The sequence below is a fragment of the Tachyglossus aculeatus genome, chromosome 18 (assembly GCF_015852505.1).
Source record: "Tachyglossus aculeatus isolate mTacAcu1 chromosome 18, mTacAcu1.pri, whole genome shotgun sequence".
NCBI classification, from domain to species: Eukaryota; Metazoa; Chordata; class Mammalia; order Monotremata; family Tachyglossidae; genus Tachyglossus; species Tachyglossus aculeatus.
This window is the reverse complement of record NC_052083.1, coordinates 6608109-6634240: the sequence shown is the minus strand read 5'-3', so window position 1 is coordinate 6634240 and position 26132 is coordinate 6608109. Positions and strand designations below refer to the sequence as shown.

The 26132-nt window shown below is 45.8% G+C and overlaps 1 protein-coding gene and 1 non-coding gene across 2 annotated transcripts in view; both read left to right on the top strand.

The window, feature by feature from the left end:
• Window positions 1-26132, top strand: part of KCNQ3 (potassium voltage-gated channel subfamily Q member 3) — a 131738-nt gene that overhangs the window by 26060 nt on the left and 79546 nt on the right.
• On the top strand, window positions 15409-15564 carry LOC119940502. The gene has a single exon (XR_005454977.1). It is a non-coding gene; the product is annotated as a U1 spliceosomal RNA (small nuclear RNA).

The following is a 26132-nucleotide window of genomic DNA, read 5'->3' as shown; positions in this document are numbered from 1 at the left end:
CAATCGAGAAAAATGCTGGCAGGAGCAGTTTATGGACGGGACCTATAGGCCAACCTTTCAATCTCTCCATCAAAGAGCTGTGTTCACACCCATGTGGGCTCTCTGGGGGCCTTGATTTCTGCAAAGTGAGCTTCAGAATATATTTCAGAGAATGAGCACATTCAGATTGCACCAGACGCAAGGCATTCGCCGACTTCGCAGAGGGGCAAGGATGGACACAACTAGGTGTTCATGAAGGCGGGAAGGGATTCGGAAGGTCCCTTATTCATCCTGAAACACTGAGCCCTTGAGAGTGGACAGAGCAATGCCTGTCTTGGTTTTCTAATCAACCACCCACATCCCTTCCCCCAGGCCCAACACCCCGAAGAAGGATTTCAGAAACTTATTTCAAGAGGAGGAAGCTCCCCCACTAGACTGTAAACTCCTTGAGAGGAGGGATCACGTCAACCAACTCTACAGTATTGTATTATCATCATCAGTGGTATTTATTGTGCGCTTACCTTGTGCAGAGCACTGTGAGAAGCAGCGTGGCTCAGTGGAAAGAGCCCGGGCTTTGGAGTCAGAGGTCATGGGTTCAAATCCCGGCTCTGCCAAATTGTCAGCTGTGTGACTTTGCGCAAGTCACTTAACTTCTCTAGGCCTCAGTTACCTCATCTGTAAAATGGGGATTAAGACTGTGAGCCCCCTGTGGGACAATCTGATCACCTTGTAACTTCCCCAGTGCTTAGAACAGTGCTTTGCACATAGTAAGCACTTAATAAATGCCATTAAAAAAAAGTGCTTGGAGAGTACAACAGAGTTGGCAGACATGTTCCCTACCTACAACAAGCTTACTAGAAGATCCAAAGACCCGTTCTAGTCCTGGCTCCACCACTTGCCACTAAGTGACTTTGGGCAAGTCATTTACCTTTTCTGGGCCTTGGTTTCTACATCTGCAAAATGAGGATCAAATAACTGTTTTCCTCCCTCAGGAATTATTTACAATATATAATTTATCAGTCTGTACATAAGTGCCGTGGGGCTGAGGATGGAGTGAATGTCAAATGCCTAAAGGTCATAGATCCAAGTGCATGGACAACAAGGAAGAAAAAGGGAGCTGGGGAAAGAGGGTTTAACTGGGGGAAGGCCTTTTGAAGAAGATGTGACCTTAAATTGTACCCTCCCAAGTGCTTAGTCCAGTGCACTGCACACTGTTAAGTGTCAGTACTTACCATTGATTTGTTGACCAGTTGTGTCTTATGGACAGAAGGGGTTGGGCACAAATTACTAAACATTTCTCAGCTTTGGAAAGAAGATCTCTGTTTGTAATAGTGTTTTGTAAAGTGCTTACTCTGTGCCAGGCACTGTACAAAGACCTGGGATTGTGTCCAACCTAATTAGCTTGTATCTACCCCAGGTCTTAGTACAGGATTAGAACCACGTTTTTGGATCTACCAGTCCTGTGCTTAACCTCTCTGGACTTCATCAACATCATCATCAATCGTATTTATTGAGCGCTTACTATGTGCAGAGCACTGTACTAAGCGCTTGGGAAGTACAAATTGGCAACATATGGAGACAGTCCCTACCCAACAGTGGGCTCACAGTCTAAAAGGGGGAGACAGAGAACAAAACCAAACATACTAACAAAATAAAATAAATAGTATAGATATGTACAAGTAAAATAAATAAATAAATAGAGTAATAAATATGTACAACCATATATACATATATACAGGTGCTGTGGGGAAGGGAAGGAGGTAAGTTGGGGGGGATGGAGAGGGGGACGAGGGGGAGAGGAAGGAAGGGGGACTTCAGTTTCTCCTGCAAAATGGAGGTAAACTGGATTGTGAGCCTGATATTGAAACAGGGACTGTGTCCTATCTCATAGCATTGTATCTTCCCTAATGCTTAGTGCTTAATAATTAGCACTTAATAAATGCTATTGGTAATAACTATGGCTTTGTGGGAAAACCAACTTAGGCCAAGCCTGTTGGTGGTATCTGCGTGGAGCTAACCTGCTCATTTGATGTTCTCATCCTACTCTTTCTGGAAGAGTAGCTTTTATAATGGTCTTGCAAATAAAGAGAACAACACACCTTTTCTTTTAAAAATCTCAGCTGGGCAATGGTTAATAGTCAAAATAAGAAATTGTGTAGTCATCACATTTCCCTTCTTTGCTTTCCTCCCCCAAGTCTGCAAGCATGGGTCTGATTCTATCTCCGCTCTTCCACTGGTCTGCTGTGCGGCCTTAGGCAAGTCAATTAACAGCGCTGAACCTCAGCTTTCTCATCTGTAAAATGAGAAATCATTACCTTCCTCACAGGGAAGTTGTGAGGACAACTATATGATATGAAAGCACTTTGGGGAGGTAGAAGCTCTGTAAAACCTTGAGGCATTGTAATTCTCAAATGTTTCCATATTGAAGTGGAAAAGTTGTTCTCAGGTTCACCCTCACTTAAGGTGGAATTTGGGCATCTCCCCCCCACCCACCTCCACCCCCCATGGGACTGGGCTCCACTTTGATTTGCTTTGCCTGTGTAGATACAGTCACAGCCTGTGTAGAGACCGCTTGGATGGGGAGTTTAGCTGATGAGATTCCAGGCGGTGCCTCAGCCAAGCTGCACTTGAGAGTTAGGATAGAGCGCGCATATTTGGCTTGAAGAGACACAAGCACATTTAGGATATTCCCCCTCCGAAACAAAAATCCCAGAAATAATTCCTCTGACCTAGTTTAGCTGTGCTAGCGGCCCAGATACAACTAATTGTGTTGAGGATCAGCGGGATTTAAAAATATCATTTACGCTTACATAGCTCTTTTCTGCCCAGATTTCAAAGCCTCTTGCAAATGGAAAGGATTGGTCTCTTTTGCCAGCTCTTCTGCCTCCCACCTCCTAACTGTGGGGGGTCCCTCAGAGCTCAGTTCTGGGGCCCCTTCTATTCTCCGTGCACGCCCACTCCCTTGGCTCTAACTACCACCTCTAATGGATGACTCCCAAATCTACCTCTCCAGCTCCTACTGTTCTCTTTCTCTGCAGTCTTGCATTTCATGTTGCTTTTGGGACCTCTCTGTTCAGATGTCTCACCGACATCTCCAACTCAGCATGCTCAAAACTGAGCTCCTCCTGTTCCCATCCAAAGCCTCTCCTTCCCCTGGCCTTCCCATCATTGTCAACAACACTGCGATTCTCTCTAATAATAATAATAATTATTATTATTATGTTGGTATGTGTTAATAATAATAATAATGTTGGCATTTGTTAAGCACTTACTATGTGCCAAGCACTGTTCTGAGCGCTGGGGGGGATACAAGGTCATCAAGGTTGTCCCGCGTGGGGCTCACAGTCTTAATCCCCATTTTACAGATGAGGGAACTGGGGCACAGAGAAGTGAAGTGACTTGCCCGAAGTCACACAGCTGACAAATGGCAGAGTCGGGATTAGAACCCACGACCTTTGACTCCCAAGCCTGTGCTCTTTCCACTGAGCCACGCTGCTTCATAATAATAATAATAATGGTGCTGTTTGAGTGCTTACTGACATTCCAAGCACTGTACTAAGTGCTAATATACAAGGTGATCAGGTTGGACACAATCCCTGTATTACATGGGGCTCCCAATCTAAGGGGGAGGGAGAAGAGGTGCTGAACCCCCATTTTACAGATGCGGAAACTGAGGCACAGAGCAGTCAAGTGACTTGGCCAAGGTCACACAGAGGCATGCTGCGGTGTGGGTTAGCACCCATGCTATTTGCTCTCTCACAAACCCTCAAGCTTAATATTCTCCTAGAATCTTCTGTCTCTTTGATCCCATATATTCAGTAATAATAATAATGGCATTTAATAATGGCATTTATTAAGCACTTACTATGTGCAAAGCACTGTTCTAAGTGCTGGGGGGATACAAGGTGATCAGGTTGTCCCACGTGGGGCTCACAGTCTTAATCCCCATTTTGCAGATGAGGTAACTGAGACACAGAGAAGTGAAGCGACTTGCCCAGAGTCACACAGCTGACAAGTGGCAGAGCTGGGATTTGAACCCACCACCTCTGACTCCAAAGCCCATGCTTTTTCCACTGAGCCACACTGCTTCAGTAAGACACCAAATCCTGCTCTTGGCATACTAGCCTGCCTGGGATTTTCAGTCAGTAGTATTTACTGAGTGCTTACCACGTGTAGAGCATTGTCCTAAACCCTCAGTCTTACGATTCAAGGAAGGGACCTGCCCCTCTGTCTCCGTGGAGCTCTCTTTGAGGCAAATAGTTTCAGGAGGAGGTTCCATCTGGGCCAGTTTGATGTGAAGTCCCGGTTCACTCCTCAGTGTTGGAACTGGGAGAGGAGGATAAAATTCTGGAGTTTTTCCAGTCCTGTCCCGGGAACCCTGGCACCCTGACTCTGCCCTGAGTGCAGAGAGTGCTGAGGGCCTTTCCGGGCCTCGGTTGGTCCAGGAAAGCTGGCTAGGGCTCTGCAAGGTGGATGGAGGATCCCAGCCCCCCAGGGCTGACCATCTGGGATGGCTGCTGCTGACTCAGACATTCCCAGAGACCCTGCCATGGTCCTGCCCTCTTGTCTTGTTGCAGTGAAGAAATCCAAGTGACCACTCTACTTTCCCTGGGTGGAAAAGGAGGTTGGGAGGCCAACACTTATCTTGGATTTTGGAAATGCCCTTCTCTGAGAGATCCATTCAGCTGCTTTTTGTTTACCTGTTATAAGTGTGATCTGTGCGTTTCCTGTCACAGATGCATGGAGGAGACCATCTCATGGCGAGGGATAATAATAATGGCATTTAATAAGTGCTTACTATGTGCAAGGCACTGTTCTAATCACTGGGGGGGTACAAGGTAATCAGTTTGTCCCATGAGGAGCTCACAGGCTTCATCCCCATTTTACAGATGAAGGAACAGAGGCCCGGAGAAGTGAAGTGACTTTCCCAAAGTTGCACAGCTGACAATTGCTGGAGCCAATTTGAACCCATGACCTCCGACTCCAAAGCCCGGGCTCTTTCCACTGAGCCATGCTGCAGGAGCCCTGTGTACTTGGAAACCTCGACAATCCTGACTTTTTATAGCCGGCATTCTAATAGACACCTGTTCTGTGGATTATCTGCAATCAGTCATCTTTGAACTTTCTTTCTCCATTTCTTATTGCCATAGAAGCTTTCCTAAGGCTGTCTGATCGCAAATTCCCTCCCCCTGCTCTTCACAGTGCCTGAGCTGGGCAACTCTCTAGTCTGTCTCCCCTGTATGCTATTATCTGTTCTTTTGTATTATCTGTGCCACTTATAATAGTGGCATTTATGAAGAACTTGTACCAAGGACTGTGTGAAGCACTGCGATAGGTGCTCTGAGAGTACCCATGTGGGGCAGTATTAGAGTTTGGGGAACCAGTGATCCCTCTCGGTATTTTTATTTTAATGTCTGTCTCCCCCACTAGCTTGTAAGCTTCTTGAAACCAGGGATAGTATCTACCAATCCTGTTGTACTCTCCCAAGTGCATGGTATGGTGTTCCACACACAGAAGCGCTCAGTAAATATTATTGACTGTTAATAATAATAATAATAATATTAATAATTGTGTCATTTAAGGACTTAGTATGTGCTGATCACTGAACTAAATGCTAGGGCAGATTCAAGATAATCAATTTAGTCATATTCCCTGTCTCACATGATACTCTCAGTTTAAGTAGGAGGGAGAACAGGTGTTGAATCCCTTGCAGAAGAGGAAACTGAGGCACAGAGAAGTAAAGTGACTTGTCCTGGGTCACACAGCAGGCAAGGAGATTAGAACTCAGGTTCTCTGATGCCCAAATCCGTGCTCTTTCTACTAGGCCATGCTGCTTCCCAGGTCTCATTGCATCTCCATTTTAGAGATGAGGAATCTGAGGCCCAGAGTGGCTAAGTGACTTGCTTAAGGGTTCATTGAAGGCTGGTCTCCTGACTTCCCGTCTTGTGCTCTTTCTATTCACTGCTGGATCTTCACCCTCATCTCTGTCGGGAGCTTGAAAAATCAAGAGCTCACTGTGCTTTGACCACACTAGTCCGCACATATGCTTTGGTTGGAAGCCAAGAACATTTGCCGCTCCGGTGGGTAGGAACAGGGGCCGCCTTGTTCCTGGATGGACTATGAAATGAAACCATTTAGAGCCTACATGATGGGGTGCACATTCCTCCCCTCTGGCCACCGGCCTCTGAGTTGTGGAGGAGGTGGTGAAGCTATGCACAGAGCAGCTCACCAAATGGGTCCAGGGCTGATGCCCCATGCCTTTCCCAATAGCTTGGCAGGTACCAAAATCCCGCCCTGGTTTCCCCATCCCTCCACTCTTCCAAATTCATAATAATTTTGGTACTTGTTCAGCACTTGCTATGTGCCACGCACTGCTTTAAGCACTGGGGTAGATACAAGTTAATCAGGTTGGGCACAGTCCCGGTTCCACATGGGGCTCCCACTCTTAATCCCCATTTTACAGATGAGGTAATTGGGGCCCAGAGAAGTGAAATGACTTGCCCAAGGTCACACAGCAGAACTGTGGCAGAGCTGGCATTAGAGTTTACTGTTGTTCTGAAATGTATCAGTCTTTCTCCTCCTCTCTCCATCTTCAAAGCGTTATTAAGGTCCCATAATAATAATTGTGGTATTTAGGTGCTTACTATGTGCCAGGAACTGTACTAAACTCTGGGGTGGATACAAATAAATAGGGTTGGACACAGTCCTTGTCTCACATGGGGCTCACAGTCTTAATCCCCATTTTACTGATGAGGGTACTGAGGCACAGAAAAGTGAAGTGACTTGCCCAAGGTCACACAGCAGACAAATGGCAGAACTGGGATTAGAACCCAGGTCCTTCTGATTCCCAAACCTATGCTCTATCCACTAGGCCATGATGCTTCTGTCCTCCAAGAGGCCTTTTCCGATTAAACCCTCTTTTCCCCGGCTCACTCTCCCTTCTGCGTCATCTGTGCACTTCAATCTGTAACCTTTGGACACCTGATATTCTCCCCAACCCCACAGCACTTATGTACATATCTTTAAACTATATATTATAAATTATTTATTCATATTAACATCTGTCTTCACCTCCAGACTATTACCTTGTTGTGGGCAGGGAAATATGTCTGTTTATTGTTGTACTGTACTCTCCCAAGCGCTTAGTACAGGGCTCTGTACATAGTAAGTGCTCAGTAAATCTGATTGATTCCTCTCCCACTGAATATATACAGTTTGTACCTGCTTCTCACCCACATCAAATTGCAAATCTACTGGAAGATAGGGACCAGATCTATATTCTATTGCAGTTTCCCAAGCCTTTCCTCTCTGCACGCAGTCCAAGTCCAATCTATGCTATTATACTGAGCCAAGGTGGGTATTTAGGCAAACTTTGAAGGAGGGAAGGCACTTGCTGGATTTATTTTCCTGCTGCAGCTAGGAAGCTTTTCGGTGGAAATGTTTGGCTGACGAAAATGTACCAGAGTTCTGAAACTGAGGAAACCTCCCAAGGCTTGTACTGTGTCCTGGTTTTTCATACGCACAACAATGACTCTAGCTGTTGGTTCTACATATGTATCTGAGGAGAGGATTCTTATAACCAGGTTCAGCTGCTAGGTTGCTGGGTAGGTTAATGTGGACAGTCGAAAACTTCTTTGGGGAAATATCTGTTGCTTAAGTCTCTTTCCAATTTCTTCCTGTTGAGAATGTTCTCTTGTTGGGCATATTCCAGTCTTCATTAATGTCGATGGCGATCTGTGCCAGACTGCCATGTCTGTTGTCACCCTCCCCCCCCACCGCCCTAAAGCCTCCCCCCGAAATCAACCTCCTCCACATACCCCAATTTCCCATCCAATGTATGCTTCCTTCTCCCTTGTGGCCCAAACATTTATTTTATGCTATTTCATTACTTTATAAGAATAATAGAGAAGCAGTGTGGCCTAGTGGATTGAGCATGGACCTGGGTTCTGATCGTGGCTCTGTCACTTATCTGCTTTGACACCTTGGATAAGTCACTTAACTTCTCTGTGCCTGTTACCTCTTCTGCAAAAATAGGGATTAGGCCTAGGAGCCCCATATGGGACATGGACTGTGTCCAACCTGATTAGCTTATACCTACCCCAGCACTTTGTACAGAGTACCCCAGCACAGAGTAAATGCTTAACAAATACCGTTAAAAATAATAAGTGACGGTAGGTAATGGACCTGGGTTCTGATCCTGGCTCTGTCACTTTGTCTGCTGTGAAACCTTGGATAAGTCACTTAACTTCTCTGTGCCTGTTACCTCTTCTGTAAAAATAGGGATTAGGCCTAAGAGCCCCATATGGGACATGGACTGTGTCCAACCTGATTAGCTTATACCTACCCCAGCACTTTGTACAGAGTGCCCCAGCACAGAGTAAGTGCTTAACAAATACCATTAAAAATAATAAATGATGGTAGGTAACTACATGCTAAGCGCTGGGGTAGAAAGAAGATGATCAGATCAGACTCAGTCCCACCCGGGGCTTGCGATTTGAGGCAGAGGGGTCAGGTGGTATTAGCTCCATTTTACGGATGAGGAACTAAGGCTCAGAGAGGTTAAGTGACTTGCTAAGGTCACACAGCAGGTGAAGTTGGGGTCAAGTTTCCCAACTTCCAGTCCCATGCTCTTTCTATTAGGCCACACCACCTCCCGGGGGTGGGTAGCTGAGACGGAAGGGAAGAAACTGTAGTTGTCTTGGGGACTAATCAATGTGCTGCAGTTGTGGTGTTGACAATCTTGTCTTTCCGTTGCCCAACTTAGAGACCAGGTGTTGTATGTTAAGGAACCCCATTCCCCCCAATCCCCACCTCCTCCTCCTGGTAAAACGATGCCTCTTGCCTGGTGCTTCCAAAGTGCTTAACAACCATTAATTTTTCAATTTCAAATCAGCCAGCTAATGTAGGTGGCTGGTATAATTACCTCTCTACCTTCCTTCCCCGCTTGTCACCTCCCACCTCACCCATCCATCATATGAAAGGTGGGATTTCCCAAAGGATGGGGAAATTAAGCTTTGCGCTGGAGCCAGTCTTGGTTGAGAAGAAATGCGGGGGGCATTTTCAGGGTGCACTGCCCCAGGCCTTGGGTTACGTAATAAAAATAATGGCATTTATTAAGCACTTACTATTTGCAAAGCACCGTTCTAAGCCCTGGGGGGATACCAGGTAATCAGGTTGCCCCACGGGAGGCTCACAGTCTTAATCCCCATTTTACAGAGGGAACTGAGGCTCAGAGAAGTGAAGTGACTTGCCCAAGGTCACACAGCTGACAAGTGGCGGAACTGGGATTTGAACCCATGACCTCTGACTCCAAAGGCCGGGCTCTTTCCACTGAGCCACGCTGCTTCTCTGGCATGTGACAGGCAGCTATGTCTTGTGCCCTCTAGAAATTGGAAAAATCAATCAATTTATTGAGCACTTACTATGTGAAGAGCACTATACTAAGTGCTTGAGGGGAGTACAATATAACAAAGTTGGTAGATACGTTCCCTGCCCACAAAGAGAAGCAGAATGGCCTAGTGGGTAGAGCATGGGCCCCGGGAGTCAGAAGGACCTGGCTTTTAACCCCAGTTCCAGCTTCATTGTATTGTAATAATATTAATTATGGTATTTAAGTGCTCACTGTGTGTCAGGTACTGCCCTAAGCCCTGGGGTGGACATATGCAAATCCGTTTAGACAAAGTCCCTGTCTCGCATAGGGCTCCCAATCCTAATTCCCATTTTACAGATGAGGTAACAGGAACAGAGAAGTGAAGTGACTTGCCCAAGGCCACACAGTAGACAAATGGCAGATCTTGGATTAGAACCCATGACTTTCTGACTTCAATCCATGCTCTATCCACTATGCCATGCCACCCCAGTGCTGAGAACAGTGCCTGGCACATTGTAAGTAATTAACAAATGCAATCATTCCCTCTAGTTACCAAGCACATTGTGGCCAGGGAATGTATTTGCTAATTCTCTTCTGTTTCACTCGCCCAAGAGCTTAGCACAGGGCTCCTAGCACAGTAGGTGCTCAATAGATACCACTGATTGATTCTAGGAAGCAGCAACTGTCAGCCCCCAAACCTTGAGAATAAAAGTGGCCTAGTGTCATGTTTGCCCACTCAACAGTTACCGTTTCAGAGGAGGAGGAGGCAGTTCCCGCTTATGTACTATGGAGAATCCAGATCTCGTGAACTCCTTGAAGGCAGTGATTGTGTCTGTTTACTCACTTGTACTCTCCCAAGCACATAGCACAGTGCTTTGCTCACACCGGCCGCAATCGCTTAATCATATTTATTGAACACTTACTGTGAGTAGAGCGCTGTAAGCTGTCTGAAGGCAGGCTTGGGGTCTCCTTTAATGCGCTCTACCAGGACTTAGTGCTCTGCATAGAGTAAGAACTCAGTAAATGCTATTGATGGAATAAAACAAAGTTCAACTGTAGACTGTAAGCTCACTGTAGGCAGGGAATACGTCTATCAACTTTCATATTATACTCTCCCAAGTGCTTAGTTCAGTGTTCTACACACAGTAAATTCTCAATAAATAAGGTTGAATGATTGCGACTATATTGGCAAGTAACTGGCAGTTTTCTGCTATGCTTTTGGGGCCACTCTGGCTGGGCCCTGGGCTTCAGTCAGTCAGTTGTATTTATTGAGCGCTTACAGTGCGGAGCACTGTACTAAGCACTTGGGAGAATACAATACAACAATAAACAGACGTTCCCTGCCCACAGTGAGCTTACAGTGTAGAGATGAGCTTAGGGTCTAGAGCGAAGCCTGGTTAGATACTTGGCTCTAGTAAGATTAATAGCACAGTGCTTGAGACATAGCGCTTAACAAATATCACAATTATTATTTGAGCGCCAGTTGGTGCGGTGAACTGGACAAGTACAGAATTAAGATGGGACATGATTCCCTTCCACGGGAAGCCTACACCCTAATGGCTCCAGTTTGTGAATGTGTCCGCTCCTTTTATCTCAGCCACTCTGAAGCCTTCTGTTTAGAGTGCCTGCTTCTTAGCTCATTGTTTTGTTGATCTGTACTTCTCAAGAGTCTAGAATGTTTCACTGTACCAGGTAGTCATTCAGTAAGAATTTGGCTGCTACTACAGTTACTGGCTGTCACCGACTCTGATCGATTGAGCTGAGCATTTTCAGAATTCCCAGTCTAGAGAGGCAGGGGTCACCACATCTCCCCCCGCAACCCTCCCTGGTCATCGCTGCCAATTGTGTGTGAGGACAGAGCGTTCCTCCCACTCCCCTCATCAATCACAGAGACCAGACCCTCTTGCATTAATAAGCCCGTAAGAGAGCATGATGGATATGGGTTTATCATTCAATAATATGGCTTTTCCTGATGTCCTCCTCTGTGCTCTATTTAGGGGAGAGGGTAAAATAGATTTATTGTTGCTGTGATGTAATTTTAACCTGTAACCCCTCAGTAATTCTCTTGGCAATAAACCCTCTGAGCTGTGGTCCTCTTAAGATGGAGACCCGCCTTGGTTTCCCTGTATTTTTCAAAATAGCTCTTTGGTGAGACTTTTCCTCTCATGGAATATTAAACAGTCTTCACTGCTTGTTCGACAGCTCTCCCTCTGCTCCCTAATTGCTTTCAGGTCAGTTTCTTCGCTGTGCATAATTGTGCAGCCTGCCAAAAATATTGATTCAGCCCCAGCCAGGACTTTGGGGCTGTACGGAGGGGATTAGGAGCCTGAAATAGCTGCTGAGTTGGACAAGGCTGCGGTTCATCGTGTCCGGAATTTCCAAATCCGCCAAGGTGAGGGAAGGCAAGGCCAAGGGGCTGCCTACCTGACTTTGGGGCTTGTTTGGGGAGGGTTCATTTCCCCCCTCCACCCTCATCCAGGCACCGTTCTCCCTCTTGGGGTCTTCAGCTTTGAAGACTTCAGCGCGACTGTCGCTCTCTGGCCTGCATGGCCTCCGTGAGATGAATAGTTCATCAGGTGCCTCACAACCCTCTGCTCTCTGAACACTTCTCGGCACTTCTGAGTCAGAGGTACCATGTTGACAGTGCTCTGCATGTAATAATGATAATAATAACTATGGTGTTTATTAAATGGTGTTTATTAAGCACTTACTATGTGCCAGGCACTGAACTAAGCACTGGGGTGGATACAAACAAATCAGGTTGGACACAGTCCCTGTCCAATTTAGGGCTCACAGTTTCAATCCCCATTTTCCAGATGAGGGAACAGGCACAGAAAATGAAGCGACTTGCCCAAGGTCACACAACAGATAAGTGACAAGGCCGGAATTAGAACCTATGAACTTCTGACATGCAAGCCTGTGCTCTACCCATTACGCCATGCTGCTTCTCATAGTAAGCACTTGGTAAATATGGTTTATTTAATTGATTGATTGGACCTTGTGGGGGTCTCTGCCGATTCCCAACCTGTTGGAGTTGTGTCTCCACTACCAGCTCCAGCCCTGTCAGAGGCCTCGGTCTGGTTGACCATCTAGGGAGTGAGCTGAGATGGTTTCAATTAGGATCGGATCTCTGCCGCTTCATTTCTAAACAAGGTCAGCAAGTTTTCACCAGCCTGAGGATCCTTGCCACAGAAAGCTTGCTAACAACTAAACGCTCTTTGGTCATTGAACTTGGGGCACACCTGGGTGTCTTTTGGGGGTAACCATGGATGGGTAGGCCAATTTTGAATGAATACTAGTGCAGTGAATCAGAATCCTGGGAGAATAGAGGACTGTAATCCATGCCCTTGGTCTGAGGTGGGAGGGAGCTGAGGCAGGTTAGAAAAGCAGAAGGATGGAACCCATTAGCCTTGCCACATGACATCTGGCACTCAAAGGTAGCATTGAGTGCTTACTAGGTGACACGCTGGGGCAGTTAGATTGGACACAGTCTAAGGGGGAAGTGAGAACTGAGATTAAATCTCCATTTTGCAGGTGAGGAAACTGAGGCACCAAGATGAGCGATCCCCTCAAGGTCACACCAGGCAAGAGGTGGATCTGGGCTAAGAACCCAGATTTTCGGAATCCCAGACCTAGGCCAGGCTGCTTCTCCTAGGCACTTATTTCTCTGTCAGCATCTGTGCAATGAGATAATCGTACATGAATCACATTTGCACGGCCCTATGCTAAATGCTTTTGGAAATTCAAAATAAACAAATGATACATTCCCTGCCCGTAAAGATGTAGGCATTAAATGTTTGCAAACCAAGCCAATAAAATAAAAAATTGAACATTCAGTTGAATAAACATAGGTGCCAAGAAAGAGGTGTATATGTAAATAATTATTAGAGTATTAATTGCTTACTATGTGTCAAGCACTGTTCTGAGTGCTGGGGTAGATACAACTTAATCAGGTCGGACACAGTCCTTGTTTCATAAGGGCTCACAGTTCATCCATTCATTCAATCGTATTTATTGAGCGCTTACTGTGTGCAGAGCACTGTACTAAACAGTTCTAGTTAGGAGGGAGATCAGTAATCGAATCCCCATTTTGTAGATGAGGGAACTGAGGCCCTGAGAAGTGGCTTGGCCAAGGTCACAGGGCAGGCAAGTAGCAGAGGCAGGATTAGAACCCAGGTCCTCTTTCAGGCCTGTTCACTAGGTGACCCTGCTTCTCATGCTCAAGAGGACAACCCTAATTCTGCAACAGTCAGAGATGGAGTGTAAACACACATTCTAGTAGGAGTGTGTGTATGCGTTTGTTTTGAGCAGTTGCAAGCTGCTGACCTGCCTTCCATGTTGCTGAGGAGGTTTTTGGCATTACCTGGCCAGGCAGAGCAACTCTCCTCTGGTACTAAGTTTCTGGAGACTTATGTTTCGAAAGGAAACTGAGAAAATGATAATTGCTCACTTCATCTATTCCTCCCATGGAGCCAGAAGGTTCATATTTGGCTTCTGGAATAAATGAAATGAAAAATAGATTTTCAAATGCCTTTGTCTCTGGAAAGCTTAGGAAAAAAAGCGTGTGTTTCCTCACTGTTGCTAATCTTTCTTTTTCTTTTTGTTGTTCTTGGCATTAGTGCTTATATGCAAGCACTGTTCTAAAAGCTGGGGGTGGCTAAAAGTTAAGCAAGTTGGACACAGTCCCTGTCCCATGTGGGGATCACAGTCTAAGGAGGAGTATTAACAGGTATTGAATCCTCATTTTGCAGAGAAGGAAACAGAGGCACAGAGAAGTTATATGACTTGCCCAAGTCATATGGCAGGCGAGTGGCGGAGTCAGGGGAATGTGGAATGGGGGTGGGGAGTGTTTCCTCATTGGCAGTGGCTAATTCTAATCATCATCATCATCAATCGTATTTATTGAGCGCTTAATATGTGCAGAGCACTGTACTAAGCCCTTGGGAAGTACAAATTAGCAACATATAGAGACAGTCCCTACCCAACAGTAGGCTCACAGTCTAAAAGGGGGAGACAGAGAACAAAACCAAACGTACTAACAAAATAAATAGAATAGATATGTACAAATAAAATAGAGTAATAAATATGTACAAACATATATACATATACACAGGTATATATGTATACCTGTACCTATACCTGTACAGATATATATATATATACCTGTATATATATACCTGTATACCTGTATATGTATACCTAATAATAAAACGGGGGACTACTAGGCTAGTGTGGGTTTGGGGTGTTGGTTCTATCCATGAATTTGCATTTAAATCTTCAAGATAGAGAGCTAAACTTCCAAAACAAAGGCCCTCAAAAGAGCAGAACAGATTTGACAATGGGTTTCTAAAATGCTGCCTGTGATGTAGTGGACCACGACGTAATTGAATTAAGGATCCAGGAGTTAATGGGGTCCCGACTTTGTGATTGATCAATCAGTCATATGTATTGAGGCTTACTCTGTGTAGAGCCCTGTACAGAACGCTGGGGAGGGTACAATGTAACAGACACATTCCCTGCCCACAGTGAGTTTACCGTATAGAAGGGGGGATTCATTCATTCCATCATATTTATTGTTACGATTGGGAGATAGATATTAATATGAATAAATAAATTATAGATCTCACATAAGTGCTGTGGGGCTGAGAGAGGGGGTGTTGAATAAAGGGAGCAAGTCAGAGTGACACAGAAGAGAGTGGAAGAAAGGGAAAAGAGGGCTTAGTCAGGGAACACCTCTTGGAGGAAATGAGCCTTCTGTTAGGCTCTGATGTGATGCCATTGGACTGTTCTTAAGAGATTTTAGTTTGGCCAGCTGCTAGGACTTCTAAGCCTAATGTGGGGGATGACGGGACAGAAATACAGAGGCTTCCCTGACCGTTTCTCTGGGGAGGACATGGAAGTCAGCCAGTTCTGTGATTAAAGGACATGTAAGCTTCAGTTATTTTTCCAGTCTGTCTCCTGTGGAGGGGTGGGCTGATTTAAAAAAAAGATGTTGGAAAACAAATAGTCTTTGCAAGTGCAGACTTCACCACTTCTTGTTATTGACAGGTTGGTTTGGGATGGCAGAGGAGAAACCGTAATTATATAGGTGGTTCGCCCAGGGTGAGGCTCATTCGTTGTACTTTGGATGTGCTGACCCATATGATTCCCTCCAAAGCGGGAAACTAGACTGCATGATTTATGGTAGTGAGGAACTGCATTCGTACCTTTCCCTGATCGGTGTTTGGAAAATAGGAATTTATTCCTCGAGCTTTCTGTGGTGAATTTATAGAAGAGAGTGATTAGTCAGTGGGTTTTCTTCCCCAGGATGGGGGATTTTGTATTTCATTCATTCAATCGTATTTATTGAGCGCTTACTGTGTGCAGAGCACTGTACTAAGCGCTTGGGAAGTACAAGTTGGCAACATAAGTATGGCTCTCTATCATCAAGTTGGGGCTGCTTTATGAAACTGGAGTTCATGGACTTTGTAGTCTGGGGTCAAACTTGCCAGTTTAATAGTTTGTCATAGAAATAACATAGCCTAGTAGAAAGAACACGGGTTTGGGAGTCAGAGGACGTGGGTTCTAATCCCGGCTTTTCCTGTTGTGTGGCCTGGGGCTGACTTCCTCACTTCTCTGTTCCCCACATTCCTCATCTGTAAAATGGGGATTCAGAACCCGTTCTCCCTTCTTAGACTATAATGCCCATGTAGGACAGGGGCTCTGTCAGCCCTGATTAACTTGTATCTACCCCAGCACATAAAAGAGTGCTTGGCACACAGTAAGTGCTTAATAAATACTATAATAATAATAATGATACCTTCCTTAAGGTCATGGAAATGTAAGCCCAAAGGATCGATCAATCATATTGACTGAGCACTTACTGTGTGCAGAGCACTGTACTAAGTGCTTTTGATGCCTGCAAGTGGCCTCTTCTATTGCTTGGCATGGCATCTCACAGCCTGCTCAGGGCACAAATGTGGCAAGGACAATACTAGGTTTTTAACTCAGAGCGTTTTCCATCTTCCATTTCCCCATCTCCTGCTGGCCTGACAATGGTCCACCTGACCAGAAGAGGCTACCACGCAGGAAGGCCTCTGTCCTTCACTGTAGCAATCCACACAGGCCATCAATGACTTCATGCTGCTTCTCAGTAAACACTAGTGACAGGGGTGGAGGCTCTCCCAGCCAAGGCTCTGATATTGCCGGTTGAATGTCCCTTGAGACCCCTGCTTTCCTCCAAATGAACAGAAACCATGGAACTCCAGCATGGATGGAGGTGGGTGGAGGGTTTGGGACGGGGCTGAGACGGAGTTTCCACTTAGTGCTGGTGAGTCCAGGTGGCCTGCCTCTCAGATGCTGCAGATGTAATAATAATCTTGTTTGGTTTTGATGCTAGCCAGCTTCCAGCCTCTCCACAACACATCTGGGCCTTGGAGATTCATTTATTTTGTTCCCCAGCTCCAATCCTCCTGGTCTGGAAAATGGACTTTCCAATATCCTCTGGTTTCCAGCCTGGTTTGAACTCATAACTAGCCAGAAGGGTAGAGTGGTATTTGTCAGGGAGTGTTCTCATCAAATGAGATTTGTTCCCTGTCTTCTCTCCCTCCTACTCCTCCTCCATCATCACACACACACACACACACACACACACACACACACACACACACACACACGTTAAACAATGGCCTTTTCAACCTTCTTTGAAGGAATTTCAGTTACTGAAGGGTATGGCGAGAATATGGCCTCAACATTTAACACTTTTATTATTCAAAATGCTTTCACATTACTTGAGGCTTTTTTTCTACAACATCTTGGATAGGCAAGGAGAAGGCAGGTATTATCATCCCCACTTTATGGATGAGGAAAACAAAGCCCACAGAAGTTGTGACTTGTCTAAGCTAATGCAGCAGGCCTGTGGCAGAGCTGGGTCCAGAACCTGGGTCTGCAGACTACTAGTCCCAACTCTCTGACCTGTGAATAATGGATTTGGGAGAAAGGGGAAATCACTTAGCCCAGTGCCTGGCACATAGTAAGTGCTTAAAAAATACCATCATTATTATTATTATCATTATCACTATTAAAATCCACTTTCCAGAAGTTGAGAGGTTTGTAGCAGGGCGGAGACAGAGGTCTAGAGCTCGGAGAACCGATCGCAGCCCAGATCTGAAATCAGCAGCATTGGATTTGCCCTGGGTCTACTTTGTCCAACCTGATTACATGGTATAATAATTGTGGTGTTTGTTAAGCACTTGCTACGTACTAAGCACTGGGGTGGATACAAGCAAATCAGGCTGGACACAGTCCCTGTGCCACGTGGGGTTCACAGGCTCAATCCCCATTTTACAGGTGGGGTAGTTGAGGCACAGAAAAGTAAAATGACTTGCCCAAGGTCACACAGCAGACGTGTGGTGGACTGCAGTTCTTAATACAGTGACTGGCATGTAGTAAGTGCTTAACATATACCAGAAAAAAAAATTGAGTCAGTACTGCAATCAGTCGATATGTATTATTTCACATGGTGCTGTATGACCTCAAATGCCTCCCTAGAGGCTGGAAGAGTGCCTGTTTATGAGCCAAACCACGCTGCGTCACAAATTAAACGTTTGTCTATCCAGCCCAGTATTCTACCTGGACCTGGTGTCCTCCCCAGCCCAGTCCTCTCTCCTTCTCTGCCGTCTCACATTTCCTCCTGCCTACAGGACATCTCTCCGTGGATGCCCTGTCGGCAGCTCAAACAACTTGTTCAAAACAGGACTCCTCTCCCCACCCAAACCCTTCTCCTCCCGACTTTCCCACCACTATTGACAACATCATCATCCTTTGTGCCTCACAGGCCCATAACCTTGACATTATCCTCAACTCTTTCAACTCACACTCTCAGGCAGTTACCAAACTGTGACAGTACCGCTATCACAATATCTCTAGAATCCACCTGTTTCTCTCCATCCAAACTGCCATCACGTTGGTCCAGGCTTGGTGTATCCCAGCTCAAGTTTTTCGTCAGGCCCTTCGAAGGCCTCTCTTCCTCCAATTCATTCATTCAATCGTATTTATTGAGCGCTTACCGTGTGCAGAGCACTGTACTAAGGTCTTGAGAGAGTACAGTAGACACATTCCCTGCCCACAACGAGGATTTCAGTTTAATCTTCCATCTCCAGTCTACTCTTCTCTGCTACCGGCACCCTTTTTTCTTAAATAGCATTCTGTAAACATCTCCCCACTCTTCAAAACTCTCTAATGGTTGCCCACCCGTCTCTGCATCAAGCGGAATCTCCTCACCATTGGTTCTAAAGCTCCCAATCAACTCTCTTCCTCCTTCCTATTCTCACTTCACTCCTACTACAACGCAGCCTGTACGTTTCATTCTTCTAGGACCAACCGATGTACTGTGCCTCTCTCTCATCTCTTTAGCTGGTAACCTTGTAATTATGCCCTCTCTTCTTTCTGGAACCTCCTTCCCCTATATATCTGGCAGACCACTGCTCCCCACATCTTCCAAGGTTCTTCAAGGCCTAATTGAAGGCACATTTCCAAGAGACCTTTCTGACTAAACCCTCTTCTCTCACTCCCTTCTGTGTCACCCTTGCACTTGGATTTGCTTTCTTTATTCACCCCCTCCCTCAACCCCATAGCACTTCTATCCATGTCCATAATTTTTATTAACGTCTGTCTCCTCCAAACTGTAAGCTTGTTTTGGGCAGGAAATGTGTACCAATTCTGTTACATTGTACTCTCCCAAGAGTTTAGTACAGTGCTCAGCACATAGTAAGCACTCAGTAAATATGATTGATGTGTGAAAAATATCACATCTTGAAATCACATCTTTCCAACACAACTGCCTCTTTATCACTTCTTTGTTACCTAAGCACTTGGATATTCACATCCCCTGCTATTGCACTTGTTTATCTTTATACTCCATTGACTCCTTTAGACTCTATTTTATTTTTATTTTTTGTATCTGTCTCCCTTGCTGGACTGTAAGCTCCTTGAGGTTGGTTACGTCTACTAATTATTGTACTCTGTACACAGTAGGGCTTAATAAATACTATCATTTGTATCCTGAGGCAAGTTAGCCACAGCCCTGATGCTTCCCCAGTCTTGACTGTAAAATGCCAGCTCATTTTCAGTGGGGATTCATGACTTTGGGAGCAGAGAAAGTGACTTGTCTAACATCACAATGAGTCAGGAATCAAACTCAGAGCTGTAGGGCTCCAGCTTACAAATTGCCTCTGAGAAATAGCCTGAACTCCCAAGGTAACAATGTTTCCTGGGAGAAAACTTCCCAGTGACAGTACACTGATTCTCCCTAGGAATGCTCCTGGTTGCTTTTTTTTTTTTTTTTAATTCCATCTGCCTGATTTTTTTTTTTTTAACTTGGAAGTTTGCTTTGTGTTCTGCTTTCCATCCTCTGCTTTCAGGGATGCTTGGAAGGAAGCAGCCACAGGAAACTTACTGGACAGCACCTGTTTCAGACAGCAATTTCCTGCTTCTGAAGGATACCTTCTTCTTAGACCTAGAATCTCCATTCCAGATGGCTATTATGAAATGAGGGAAGCAGAGAGAAGCAACTTGGCCTAGTAGATAGAACCTGGGCTTGGGAGTCAGAAGGACCAGGCCTATAATCCCAGCTCTGCCACTTATCTGCTTTGTGACCTGGGGCAAGTCACTTCACTTCTCCATGCTTCAGTTTCCTCATCTGTGAAATGGGGATTAAGATGATGAGCCCCACATAGGGCATGGACTGTGTTCTTGGCTTATATTTGCCCTAGCACTTAATACAGTTCCTAGCATATAGTAAGCGTTTAAAAATGCCATTAAAAAGTATTTCCATTGTATAGCTGAGGAGTCAGAGGCCCCTGGAGGTTATGTGAATTGTCCAAAGACACACAGCAGACCACGGCAGACTTGGATCTCCTGGGACTGTGTTTCTTCCCCTGGGCTGCACTGCCCATCTCATACCTGGGGTGCTTGGGCAGCCAGGCCCAGTGCAGATGGCTATTTGGCTGCTCAGAAGTGCCGAGGCACCCTGGTTTGTTGGAGAAGTTGAGATGGAAAAGCCCCCCAATTCATTTCCTTCATCCGCCGCTCCCCCTGTCCAGCTCGGCCTAGCCAGTGGACACAAATATAAAGAAATATGTCTGATAAAAGTTACATTGATCCACCCCATACTCTGGCATCATCGATGCCCTGAGACACCAAATGAAGAATTGAGTTAGGAATTCCGGGAGCAAGATTTTCAATGGAGGGTGGCCACCCCCAGGCTGCAACGATGGCACCGCCATCAGGTGCCTGCCAACTGTGGGGCAAGGACTGGAATGCTTGCTTCTTACTGAAGCCCCCCGAGGCCACTCTTGTTAGGGGCTTGAAGTTCTGAGAAGGATAGAGGGGAGACTTCCAATTCAGCTCCGAGGCTGGTGGGCCACGTGTGTGCCACCACTGCCTATTAATGAGCCGAATCTCCCGATTCCGAAATATGTCAGTCGCACCATTTGGCCATGTTCCCCTGACAGGGAGCAGAAATAGGAGGCATAACATTTGTGGGCACCGGCTCGTGACGGCAGCAAGCAGGGAGCAGCCATGGGGAGTTTTCTTCAACAGTGCAACCTGCATCCATTCAGGATGTGCAGGGACCCAACTGGGCACACTCAGATCTGTGTAGCTTGCCAAGAACAGAGGGAAGGTGAGCCGGCATCCCAGAACCCCATTCCGGAGGTCGGCTCTCGCCGCGGTACCAGAGGACCATTTTTTGAGAAATCCAGAGCAGGCTCCGTGGGTGGCTGGGAGGAACGAGGTGGAAAAGACTCGGGCCCACATGGTCCCTCGATCCCGGCCCACGAAGCCACTTCCCCTACCATCTGTTCGGTGTCTTCTCGGGACTTATGAGCTTCCGACTTCATCTTCAGTATTCTCAAGGGCTCTGTCTTGGATAAGAAATCAGAAGGCATGGAATGGTTAGGCCTGAGAGTTTAGATATTTGTCTTCATATTTTTCACTGCTGCATTACTAGAAATGAAATGGAAGGTCCTAATGGAAAGAGCACAGGCCTGGGAGTTGGACAACTTGGGTTCTAATCCTGCCTCTGTCATTTGCCAGCTGTGGCCTTAGGAAAGTCACTTCTCCTCTGGGCCTCAGCTTCCTCATCTGTAAAATGGGGATTCGATACCTGATTTTCTCTCCTACTTAGACTATGAGCCCTGTGTGGGACAGAGACTTGTTTCCAACCTGATAAATATGTATCTACCAAGGGCTTAGAACAGTGCTGGTCACACAGTAAACACTTAACTAATACCATCATTATTATGACCTTCCATTTATTCTAACATTTGTTGCGTACCTACTTTGTACACAGTGCTGTGCTGAGGGTGGCCATTTTCCTGTTTTATATTGGACATGTTGACTTGACCGCTGGTGAGTTGCTTGCTCTGTATCATGTGTCAGTGTTTGAGTGGTGGCCCATATTTCTAAGTTGGTGACCCCACTATCTGTACTAGGCATCTGAGGATAATGAAAGAATCTCCCATTCTCTGTCATTGGCCTAAAAAATCATCAGTGAGAAGCAGCATGGCCTAGTGGATAGAGTACATGCTTGAGAATCAGGGGGCCTGGGTTCTAGTCCTGCCCCGCTTCTTGTCTGATGTGTGATTTTGGGCAAGTCACTTAACTTCTCAGTGCCTCAGTTCCCTCATCTGTAAAATGGGAATTAAGACTGAGAGCCCCAATGTGGGACAGGGACTGTGTCCAACCTGATTACCTTGTTTCTACCCCAGCATTTAGAACAGTGCCTGGCACATAGTAAGTGCTTAACAAATGCCATTTTTAAAAAAATCGGGTTTATTGAGCACCTAAAGAGTGCCAAGCTCTGTTCCCAGGATTTCGGAAAGGCCTCCAGAAGTGAGACATATTCCCCACCTTCATTGAGCTTCCACTCCAATGGTTGGGACAGTCAAATGATTTTAAAATCATGGGCACTGGGGCAAGAGCAAAGTTATGCCAAGAATGACACATGAACTAACTGAATAATTGAATGTGTAAGTAGGTAGATAAGCAGAGCGTGGAAGGAAATTCTGCCCACTTCTCCACCGTGGGCCTTGGTTGGGAAGTAAAACCAGCGGGAACCAGTAGAAACGGTCTCTCAGAGGCCAAATGGACTGGTGGATTCTGGTAGAGAGGCTGGACCTCTAGAGGAAGGAGATTCCTCGAGAACAAAATGAAGATAAGTGCTAAGTTAACCTGTTTCCAAGCTCAGTGGGAAAACTTCCATGCACATTGCCTGAGGAGGAAGCCTTGCTAATGAACAATGATCCTTCATCCCATTCATGGCTCTTCAGAGACTGGGCCATTATCATAACTCATTAAAGTGGCTTTATTGCAACCCTGTGACTCTGGTAATGAAGCTTGAAGCAGCAGGGTGACTCCGATACACAGAGTTTCTCGGCTGGTGCACCTTCAGAGTGCTTCAGAACATACCGTGGAACCAAAGTCTACCCTCGGGCTCTCTGACATCTTAATGCCTCCTTGACTGGCTAGTAATTCATAGGGTGTTTGGCCCCAGTATCGTTTAACATTCCAAGAGCAAATACACCCCTAAGTATTTGCAGTCCTGAAGATTTCACTTTGCGGTTGAGGGTAATGCTGGAATGTGGTTGGTCTAATTTAATTCTCTTTTACCTAACTCGTAATTCGGCTTCCTGAGGATAATCAATCTGAAATACGGTCTTCCCCCAACTCTTTCCCTCTCCCTCTCTTTGTCTTTCTTTGCCTGTCAACCTATTCTTCCCCTCTACCCTATTCTCTCTTTTTACACAATTCATGTAGCTACTGTGCAGCCATTGTCTAGTCTGTGAGTGCATCCTAAGTGACCCAGAGCAGGTGGTTGTCTCTTCTATTTTGTTTTTTTCTTTTTTGCCTTTTTTATGGTATTAAGAGCTTACTGATGTGTCAGGTTAATCAGGGTGGACACAGTCCCTGCCCCTCATGGGTCTCACAGTCTAGGAGGGAGAATGGGTATCGAACCCCCATTTTACAGTTGAGGAAACTGAGGGAGAGAGATATCAAGTGGCTTGCCCAAGATCACACAGCAGCAGGCAAGTGGCAGAGCCGGGATTAGAAGCCAGGTCGCCCGATTCCCAGATCTGGGCTCTTTGCATTAGGCCACTCTGCTTCTTTGTCATATAATCATTAGGCTGTAAGTTCCCAAGGTCAGAGAGTGATGCCTTTTACTTCCATGGCATGTTGCCCAACCATCAAGGACAAGGCTGTGCTCCTAGGAGGTATGCTGTGCCCAGGGTGGTATACAGGACTACTTTCTTGAGACATATTACTAATAATAATTATGGTACTTGTTAAGCGCATACTATGTATCAATCAGGGTAGATACAGGTTGGAAACAGTCCCTTTCTCACATTAGGCTCACACTCTTAATCCCCATTTTTTACAGATGAGGTAACTGAGGGCTCACTTCTAGACTGTGAGCCCGCTGTTGGGTAGGGACCGTCTCTATATGTTGCCAACTTGTACTTCCTAAGCACTTAGTACAGTGCTCTTCACACAGTAAGCGCTCAATAAATACAATTGAATGAATGAATGAACTGAGGCCCAGAGAAGTTAAGTGACTTGCCCAAGGTCACCCGGAAGAGGGGTGGCAGAGCGGGGTTCGAACCCAGGTCCTTCTGACTCCCTCTAAACCACACTGACTCTCCGTCACCTCTTGGCAGTCAAAATGCCTAATCACCCTATAGCCCAAGAAGTCATTCCTTGTGTCAAACTGAATTATTTCTTCAATCGATGGTATCTATTGATCACCTACTGAGTGTAGAGCCCTGTACTAACAGCTTGGAAAAGTACAAAACAAGCCAAAGATGTGGTTCCTGAAATCAAGGAAACTACACCTAACTCATCTGTTGCTCTGGTCAACACCCCAGGATGACTGAATATCCCAAGCTTCAATCAATAGATGATATTTGTAAGGTTATGGGCAGGGAATGCATCTGCTAATTCTGTTATATTGTACTCTCCAAAGAGGTTAGTACAGTGCTCTGCACTTAGTAAGCACTCCATTAATTCCACTGATTGATCGATTTATCCCCTCTTGAGTGCCAAGCACTGTAATAACCGTAAGCTAGTTCCCTTATTTAGTCTTCTCTGGAAATTGGGATCACTGCGGTCGGTTTCAGCTGTAACACACTTCCTTCTGGTGTCTCCACATTGAAAGCTGTTCTCCCTGAGCCCTTTGCTATCCTCTCTGTAGATGTGACCCCTTCAATGCATTCTCTGGTGGATAAAAACCAGGGCTCCGGTGGGGAGCATGATCAGGTAATGACGTTCCCACTAAATTAGCGAAGCATCAGAATGAAAATCTGTTTATAGCTTTTATACCTTGAGCAAAATGGGCTTAACTCTGGCTCGCGGACTAAACTTTAGAACTGTTCCAGGCAGGCAATTTGTATATAATGAGATTAGAGTCCATTAGGGCTGTAGATTTCCGATATGATGATGTGTTTAAACTGGATTATCACTGTGTGATTTGTATCTCCAGTGGTCAGACTCCTATCAATAGTTGAGTAATAATAAAAGCCCTTTTAGAGGAGAAATGCCCTAATGAACTCTAGTGATACAGAGCGGCTAATGAAACGCCAATGTACCCCGGTTTAGCTCTTGGTAGGGAAAGTGCTCCTGAGAGCTCAGAGAGCTCTTGGGCTGGATATTCTGCTACAGGGGATAAAGAAAGGAGCAGCATGGCCAATGGAAAGAGCCCTGGCCTGGGAATCAGGGGACCAAGGCTTTAATCCCAGCTCTGCCACTTTCCTGCCATGACACCCTGGCCATGTCTCCTCCAAGAGGCCTTCCCTGATTAAACTCCCTTTTTTCCAGCTCCCTTTTTTCCAGCTCCCTTTTTTCCAACTCCCTTTTTTTCCAGCTCCCTTTTTTTCCAGCTCCCTTTTTTCCAGCTCCCTTTTTTTTCCAGCTCCCTTTTTTTTCCAGCTCCCTTTTTTCCAGCTCCCTTTTTTTCCAGCTCCCTTTTTTTCCAGCTCCCTTTTTTTCCAGCTCCCTTTTTTCCAGCTCCCTTTTTTTCCAGCTCCCTTTTTTTCCAGCTCCCTTTTTTTCCAGCTCCCTTTTTTTCCAGCTCCCTTTTCTCCAGCTCCCTTTTCTCCAGCTCCCTCTTCCTTCTTCGTCATCTATGTGCTTGGATCTGAACCATCGAACACTTGGAATTCACCCTATTCTCAGCCCCACAGCACTTATATACAGTATGACCTAGTGGAAAGAATATAGAACCGGGAATCAGGAGACTTGGGTTCTAATCTTGCTTCCATCACCTGTTTGCTGTGGGACCTTGAGTCAGTCACTTAAGTTGAGAAGCAGCGTGGCTCAGTGGAAAGAGCCCAGGGAGTCAGAGGTCATGGGTTCTAATCCCGCCTCCACCACTTGTCAGCTGTGTGACTTTGGGCAAGTCACTTCACTTCTCTGGGCCTCAGTTCCCTAATCTGTTAAATGGGGATTAAGACTGTGAGCCCCACGTGGGACAACCTGATCACCTTGTACCCTCCCCGGTGCTTAGAACAGTGCTTTGCAAATAGTAAGTGCTTAACAAATGCCATCATCATTATTATTATTCTCTGTGCCTCAGTTTCCTCAACTGTTAAATGGGGATTCAATACCTGTTTTCTCTCCCTCTTAGACTGCGAGCCCCAAGTGGAATAGAGCTGATTATGACTTGTCTGACCTGATTATGTTGTATCTATCCTGGCACTTAGTACATTCTTGGCACATAGTGCTTAATAAAGACTACGAATTTTATTTT